Raw genomic sequence first — 9,070 nt, 5'->3', positions numbered from 1 at the left:
TTAATTTCAAAACAATTTATAAATTAATTTCATTGAAACACATTTATTCATAAAACATGAAAATTTACCTTTTTAAATCCCATTTTCCATAGAATTCATGAAATCATCTAAAAATCACCTTAGATAATTAAAATGACAGTAAGGTTACTCACAATGTCTAGAATGCAGATTCTCGAAATACTCAGACTATTGGTCCTCGGATGCAATTCCCTTGCCTTTATCGGAGGACTCGCCACCTTGACACAATACAAAATCGAGAAACTCACTACATTGGTACCAAATTGAAATTAAACTAATTTAGACTACTAATGCATGATATGGAATGCAAAAATCCACTGGTAACTATCTAAACCCGATATTGGCCTAATTCGTCTTATCACCCGATTGAATTACTAACGCGTCCAATTTAATCCCAAATTACTCCAAATTGTTCCAATTCTTTTCCAATATCTTAATTCACCAAACTCAAATCAAATAACCTAAAATTTGGCAAAACTATCTTCACTTTTCTTCTTAAAATTTTCAGCCAATAATGGTGCATTAACACCGTGATTTTTCCTACTACTTTTCCACACCATAATTCATCATTTTCTAACCAATTCTCCTAGAATAAAAATCAAATTCATCCTCACTTAATACATGGTAAATTCGGCCATTGATGGTTGTTGGAGAAAATAAATTCTTTTCATGTTGTTTTGTTTCTAAATATGCTAAACTAACTAAAAACACTAACATAACTTAAAATCAAATCAATCCAACAACTTTCTCTCTCCATACCCATTTTGATCAGCCATCAACTCATCATGAAAACATGTAATTTAAGCATAAAAAATAAGGAGAAATGCTTAAGGAAAATAGATTTCAAGCTTAAGTTGAAAAATCCTACCTTTTTTGCTTATTTTCCTTGATTTTCCACACTTTTTCTCTTGAAATTCCTCACCTAGGGTTTGTTCTTCCTTTCTTTCCCTCTCTTCCTTGCTTGGCCGAATATTTGGAGAGTAATGGGCTGATTTATGCTGATTTTTAAGTTAAATAATAAAATATCCTAAGCTTGAAACATGGCATTTTCTTATTGGTCTATTTTTAAAACTTTAAAAATTTTAAACCTTTTATCTCCACCACATGATTAGTCAAAGGTCAAAAATGAGGATAAAGGAAGACCATGTGCTGGACAAATGTCCTGGTGGTGGAAAATTACAATTTTGGCCCTGGGGTGGTAAAATTACCATTTTACCCCTATACTCCAAATTATACCAAAATTAAAAGTTTTCACTTCTAAACCTCAAACCATACTCCAATACTCAAATCATACTCCAATAAGTTAAATGGGGCCAAAAAAATCTTTTTTAAAATTCCCATTTTGTCCCCAGGTGGCAAATGACCATTTTGTCCCTAGGTGGCAAATGACCATTTTGCCCCTAGATAGTGAAAATTCCGGTTTGACTCCAAATTACCATTTTGAGTCATCCATGGACTGTGAAGCTCTTAATCTCACCTTAAAATTCCTATTTGATCTAATTCGAAGCATAGTTCAACTTAGTTATACTATTAAGTACACTACCGGCTTTTAACGATTTTTCGATGCTTTCCTAGCATGCAAACATGCTATCATCACATGTAAGTCATGACAAGTATTTTATAAGGTCAGGCTTTACACAATTTATAAAATATTTTCATTTAAACTCATTTTTGTTTATAAAATCTAAAATTAACTATTTAACTCATTTTCATAAAATTTCACCAAAACCAAATAAAAACATATTTTAGATAATTAAAATGATGATAAGGTTACTCACAATGTCTAGAGTGTGAATTTTCGAAGTACTCTGACTACTAGTCCTAAGATACAATTTCCTTGCCTTAATCGGAGGACTCACCACCTTGACACGGTACAAAATCAAGAAACTTACTACATTGGTACTAAATTTGAATTAAACTAATTTAGACTACTAATACATGATATGGAATGCAAAATGTTCGATTAATCTCTTAAATGTGATATTCGACGTAAGTCACACTATACTCGGTCTAATAGGTTAAAATCTCCAATTTAACTCCAAATCAATTCTTCTCACTTTCTACACTCCAATTATACCTAAATTACCTCAGTGACTATGAATGAGATTCAATTTATCAGTCTCGGGTCAATAATCACACATATCTATACGTTGAGCAAATATTCAGATTTTCACACCAAAATTTCCCATTTAATTTCTAGCCTCACCAAACATCAAATATCACCAAAATATCATGAAATATCATCAATTTCAGCCACAATATCCTCCCTAGAAAATTCGGCCATTGATGGGTGATGGGGAAAATGAATTCTTTTCTTGTTGTTTTGTTTCTAGACATGATAAACTAACTAAAAACACTAACATAACTTAGAATCAAATCAATCCAGCATCATTCTCTCTCCATATCCATTTTGACCAGCCATGAATTCACCATGAAAACATAAAATCTAACCATGAAAAATAAGGAGAAATGCATGGGAAAGGTAGATCACAAGTCAAAATCAAGAAATTTTACCTTTGATTACTTGATTACTTGAAATCCACCAATTTTCCCTTGAATTTTCCCACCTAGGGTTCTTGTTTTTCTTTTCTCCCTTTGTTCTTCCTTTGCTCTTGGTTTGGCCGGCCATATGAAGAAAATAGGCTGCTTTTACGCTTATTTTAAAGCTAAATAAATAATGGTTATAAACTTGACACATGTCACCTTATTATTGGTCCATGTGTCATTTCTTAACTATTAAGCTTTCTCTCTCCACCATATAAATTCCTTCAATTATCCATGATAATATTGGGTAAAATTCATGTGCTGGACAAGTGTTGGGTGTGTAAAATTACTGTTTTGCCCCTAGGGTCTTAAAATTACCATTTTACCCCTATGCTTCGAAAAATACCGGGATTACAATTTTTCACTTCTCAACCTCAAATCATACTCCAATAAGTCAAATATGATCAAAATCTTTCAAAAAAATTCCCATCTTGTCCTCGAGTGGCAAAATTACCATTTTACCCCTAAATAGTGAAATTTTCGATTTGACTCCAAATTGATCCTCGAACTCCAAATCACCATTTTAAATCATTCCTGGACTGTAAAAATTTCAATTTCACCCTAAAATATCTATTTGATCTAGTTCGAAGCTTAAATCAACTTTGTTGTACCTCTAGGTACAATACCAACTTTTGTAAATTCTTCGGAACTCTCCTAGCATGCAAACATGCTATCCATCACATGTATGTCATGACAAGTATTTTATAGAGTTAGGCTTGACATCTTCTCCCCCACTTGGATCAACCATATGATCCTTCTTCATGATTGATTTCGACATCCGATTAAATATTAATATTTTACTATTATTTTATTAATAAGATATTATTTTATTTTAAAAGTTTTATCTTGTCTCCTTAGTTCCCAAAATACCTTATTATGCCTCAATTCACATCCGATAAGCTTTATTTGTCACCATATCAAAGTATGGGGCATTTCAGTGATGCAAATAGTAAGGTGATTGAGGATCATCTGTAGGTGGAATCTGAGTGATTTGTGTATTGGTTTGTGCAGCAACAAAGGTTTGTGATGTCTTAGATTCAGTTGAATCAGTCATTCTTGCAACAATCAATGATCAACTAACAATAAATTGTAGTAGAAGAAAAAGCAAAGCAAACAACCTTCAAAGAAATAGATATGAACTCACTAAATAAGAAGCATGCAAATTCATCAACCTTCTTCAGTAATGGATAATGGAGACTTCACTGTGTCAATGAATTGATCTACTTTAATTCCATTTAAAACATGGTACAAGAAAAGAAATATGGTGTAGCAAAATGGAGGAATGTGAGAAAAATATTCTCATTCATCATAAAACTAAGGCACTATACAATGTCAGAAATATATACTGGTGTAAACAAAAGAGAGAGGAAAAATCTAACTAATCTGTACTTAATTAATACTAACGAACTAACTTAACTAAAATTTGAAAAACAAATTTTATTAGTGAAACGATGTGTTTCACATATGTAGAGCCTTTGTCTTCTTGAGTTAATGAAATAGTGAGTATGGAGTCTTGTGTCCTTCAATGGCTTTAGGTCCTAGATCCCCTTTTCCTTACCTGCTTCTAATTCTTCTGTTTTCTTCTTTTTTGTTCCTTAACCAATTATAGCAATCTTGGACTTATTTATTTACCTTATTCCTGATAGTTCTTGAACTAAATTTAAAACACTTTTATTTATTCATACACTAATAAATTAAGTGATAGGAAGTATGTTATTTTTAATTGGTAAAAAAATTGAAAGACCTAACTCTACCATGAGAAAATATATGTTAAGAAATTAGTCATGTGAGCAAAGGCATAACGTTTATTTTTTAATTATTTCTATTTTTATAATAATTTCTCATTAAATAATAGTTATGCACTATCATATCACTAACAAATGATATTACGTGTTCTTATGTCATAAAAGCTCTATTTCATATTTCTTTTGTCAAAGGATTTTTTTTATTTAGAGAAAAGAATATTTGAATTGAACTCTTTGAATAAAAATATAAATATTTACCATTCTTGAATACAGATATTAATCAAATGTTAGGCTCTAACGCTTTTTGGTTTTGGTCAATGCAAAAGCAAAAGCTCTTTTCCTTGCATCTTCTTTTCCACCAATTTTCTCATATATGCTACTGTAGTGAGGGTTACTCCCACTTCTTTAAAAAAAAAACAAAAGAAAAAGATCAAACACTTGAATACCAAAGAGACATTGCCATATTAGGAATGAAAACAAGAAATGAATTGACACTCTTAATTAAAATCTCAAGAGATCACCCATAATTAGATGCAAAGGAACCAATACTACAAGAACCTTACCAATGCTAAATGTTGTTCTATTTGGACTTTCCTTTATTGACACTAGCAATGTTCTCTCTTTACATGGAGAGGTAAGTGATGTATTCTGAAACCTTTTGTGGTTTTTTGGACCTATAGGATATATTAGTTATATCAGCTTCGTTTCCTTATTAAGATTGTTCATGACAACCTGACTGTTGTTGGCTAACATATATGCAACATGTTATAGGGACTTCATTCTATTTGCTTGTTTATGAGCCAATCTTTCTCATGATAAAGTGATTGTTCAAGCACCATGTTTTACAAAACAAAGAGTCAAAAGTCAAGATTAATTCCAAGGAAATAGTCTTTATTTTATTTCGAACTAAGTTAGGACATTATTAAAATTAGGGAGGCTATGATTAAGTCCTAATTTATCTTTCCTTATGTCACGACCCGGAACTCCCCATCGGGCCCGTGACAACCGCCGCGAGGCCTCGACAGACATTCTTCACCTCGAATGCCGATTGAAACCCCGCAAGGCTTAGCATCAACTTCCTCATCTCCCCGGTGAGCAACAGTTATTAAATCTCGCATTTCAAAAAAATCATAAGTCATTTTCAAATAAGAACAATAAAATATTATTTTTTGGCTCACAGGGGTATTTTCGTAATTTTTCGTCAAAAATCTCAAAACTTGCTAAAAATGTAGTAGGTAAGCAAAAAAAATATATTTAATGATTTAAAAACAATTAAGTATCTAAAACATTCATTTGAAAGTAAATTGTTGACAACTAGTACTATTTAAAAATAATAAATAAAATATTCTATTTTCTCATAAAATAAATTTTTATAGAAATATTCGTAAATAATTTTTCGCACATGAAAGTAAACTAAAAATTGTATGAATAGAAATACAGATAACCAAAATATAAGTTTTGATCTGCAATGACACGTGGGCTCCAATTGACCAAGAGGATGTAAGACTGTGAACTCTTACTTTCTATAATGCAGTTCCGAGCTTAGTTCTCGTCCTACTCGACTATCTACAAACTGTCCTGAGCCTGAAAAATGTATAGGAAGAAGGGGTGAGATTTTATAATCCCAGTGAGTAAACAGATACCATCTAAAGTATCTAAAGCCGAGTAAATGGAGATAATTAAAATAAATCATCATACTGTAATTTCATTACCTTTCAGTTCATTTCAACCAAATAAAATCAATCCATATAAATCGAGTAATCAACTTGGCTTATGAATTTCTTAAAACTTTGGCTCGTGCCAAAACTCATACTCGGTGATACCTTGCGCAGGGCATCTAACCGAGTCCGCCAAGGCTGTTAAAATTTTGTGTACACTTAAAATATATTTTTGTTTGAAAAAAATACAGTCGTTCCTTGGCGTTGGCTGAGTTCCCCTTCACGTGGTGGTTTGGCGTGAAGTGAACCCTAAGCTATACCCCAGGAGATACCCTACGCGCCTCTCCGTTCGAGGTAATAATATAATGGAGTTTACCGTGCCCCTCTAGTAGGCTGGTCCACGGAACCCCCTCTGCAGTAAATAATTAATATATAATCCACCAATCAATAAAATTCATTCTAGCATGTCATGGCAATTTATCGTAACCTAGCCTCTCAAGGCTGAATACACAGTATAAATAATTATAACACCAAAATCAGTTTAGCCATTCATGCTCATTTATTGTCATAAGCCATTCAATTCATAACCATAAATTTGCAACACAAACTAGCAGTCTCCAATTACTCTATTTTCAAAACCAATATTCGATTTTTCAGAAAATTTATAAAATCATTTTATAAAATCACAATTTCCCTTAAAACATAACAATTTACCATTTAAACCCATTTTTCATAAAATCACATAGTTGTATAAAACTACTCTAGATAATTAAGACGATAATAAGTTTACTCACAGTATTAGGAGTAGAAATACTCCTATCTTCCGCCCTCGGGTGCAGTCTCTTACCCGAAACAATTGACTCACTACTTATCCATAATCTATGACACAAAATTCAATAAATTGTGTCAATTTATCATAAATTATTTCAGGCTCTTATCCATGCATATGCACTAGATAGGATTTGAAATGTTTAGACAATCGCTTAATTGCGGTGTCCGACCTAACTCGCCTATACACGATGTAAATTCCTAAAATCCCCAATTCGACTCCAATTCCATCCATTTCAATTTCAATTATCCAATTATATCCACAATACCTCAATGACTGTGAATTTGGTCCAATTTATCAGTCCGGACTATAAATTACGCTTTTACCCCTAGTGGGTAAAAATTTCAATTTATTGCACCGAAAATTCCCATTTAATTTCCAACCTCATAATTCATCATTTTTCTAGCCAATTCTCTTAAAATAAAGTCAACCTCATCCTCACATACCATTGGCTAGATTTGGCCTAGGGAAATTCATGGAGAAGATAAATATTTTTCTTGTTGTTTTACTCATAAACATGCTAAACTAACACTAAACACTAACATAGCTCAAAATCAAATTTATCTAACAACTTTCTCTCTCTAAACCCATATGACCAGAATTCAAATCATCCTCAAATCACATGATTCAACCATGAAAAATGATGTAAAATGCATGGGAAAGGTAAAGCACAAGACAAATTTAAGAAATGTTACCTTTTTTCACTTGATTTTTGAATTTCCACCTATTTTCCCTTTAAATTTCTTAGCTAGGGTTTTATTTTCTCCTTTCTCTCTCTTGTTTCTTGCTTGGCCGAATGTTGAAGAAGAAGAATGGGTGGGCTGATTTTTTTATGCCTTTTTTATTGTTTAATGAAATAATATTATTTTATTCATATTTTAAATATTTTATTAATTCATTTTTTTTTTCTAGCCATCCATTTGTCCTACTTTTTCCACCATGCATTCCCTTTGACTTATCCAAGTCTTAAGTGAAATTTCCAGATTTTTCCAAAGTTTTGGTGGAGCAAATTCTTCAAAATTACACTTTTGCCCCCGAACTTTTCAAAAATTACATTTTTGTCCCAAAAATTGAAAATTTGCCATAATGCATAATTTGCACTCCTCATACTCATTTCACACTCCAAATAATTAAATTTGATCAAAATCCTTTCAAAAATTAAATTTTTTATTTCGGGTGGCAAAATTACCATTTTGCCCTTTTACTCCAAATTATACCGAAATTAAAATTTTTCACTTCTAAACCTCAAATCTTACTCCAATAAGTCAAATGGGGCCAAAAAAATCTTTTTTCAAATTTCCATTTTGTCCCCAAGTGGCAAATGACCATTTTGCCCCTAGATAGCGAAAATTCCAGTTTGACTCCAAATTGATCCTCGAACTCTGAATCACCATATTAAACCATTCTGGGATTTTAAAATTCTTAATTTCATCGTAAATTCTCTATTTGATCTAGTCGAGGCTTAAATCAACTTTATTGTACCTCTAGGTACAATACCGACTTTTGTAAATTTTTCGAGACTCTCCTAGCATGCAAACATGCTATCCATCACATGTATGTCATGATAAATATTTTTATAGAGTCAGGCTTGTCATCTTCTCCCCCACTTGGATCAACCATATGATCTTTCTTCTTGATTGACTTCGACATCCGGCTAAATATTAATATTTTATTAATAAAATATTATTTTATTCTAAAAATTTTATCTTGTCTCCTTGGTACCCAAAATACCTTATTATGCCTCACTTGACTTCCAAATCGCCTTTTATCTCACAAATTCTCCTCCGATAAAATTATTATTATTTTATTATTATTTTCTCACTTGCGAAACATTTTATCCTAAACTACTCTTTTCGTCTTTTATCACTTCTAAACATTTTAATTGACCTCAATTTGCATTCGATCAACTTTATTTATCACCATATCAAAGTATGGGGTATTTCACCTTAAGTTAATAGTTGCAAGTTTTATCCAAGACCTGCTAACTAGAGAAACGAAAAAAACAAAGTTGTATGTGATTTTTGTTTTCATGGGTAGCGCTTCTGTTAATTCTTTATTTTGATAGAAATCTAAGAGTTTTGGTTAAAGGTTTATTTAAAGTTTTCTTTGTTATTTTTTTTTCATTTATGGTTTCAAACTTGTTTTTGGTCCTCTTTTTTATTTTTATAATCTATATATAAGAATGTAAGCTCTTCCAACTAATAAAGAATAATTTTCTGAGAATTTTGTAGCTGTTATGCTTTCTTGGTGTATCTATGAAGCAATTTTTAACCTCA

General features: G+C 31.7%; 1 long non-coding RNA gene across 1 annotated transcript; it reads right to left on the bottom strand.

Moving 5' to 3' along the window:
• Positions 1-5,708: 5,708 nt before the first annotated feature.
• Positions 5,709-7,611, bottom strand: LOC148761254 (uncharacterized). Its single transcript, XR_016027785.1, has 3 exons — positions 7,490-7,611; positions 6,760-6,844; positions 5,709-5,891 (listed from the first exon to the last, which is right to left on the bottom strand). It is a non-coding gene; the product is annotated as an uncharacterized LOC148761254 (long non-coding RNA).
• Between the last annotated feature and the right edge of the window lie 1,459 nt (positions 7,612-9,070).

Source organism: Theobroma cacao, chromosome 8, assembly GCF_053813885.1.
Source record: "Theobroma cacao isolate CCN51 chromosome 8, ASM5381388v1, whole genome shotgun sequence".
NCBI lineage: Eukaryota > Viridiplantae > Streptophyta > Magnoliopsida > Malvales > Malvaceae > Theobroma > Theobroma cacao.
The sequence above is the reverse complement of the archived record's forward strand: the minus strand, read 5'-3'. Positions and strand labels throughout refer to the sequence as shown.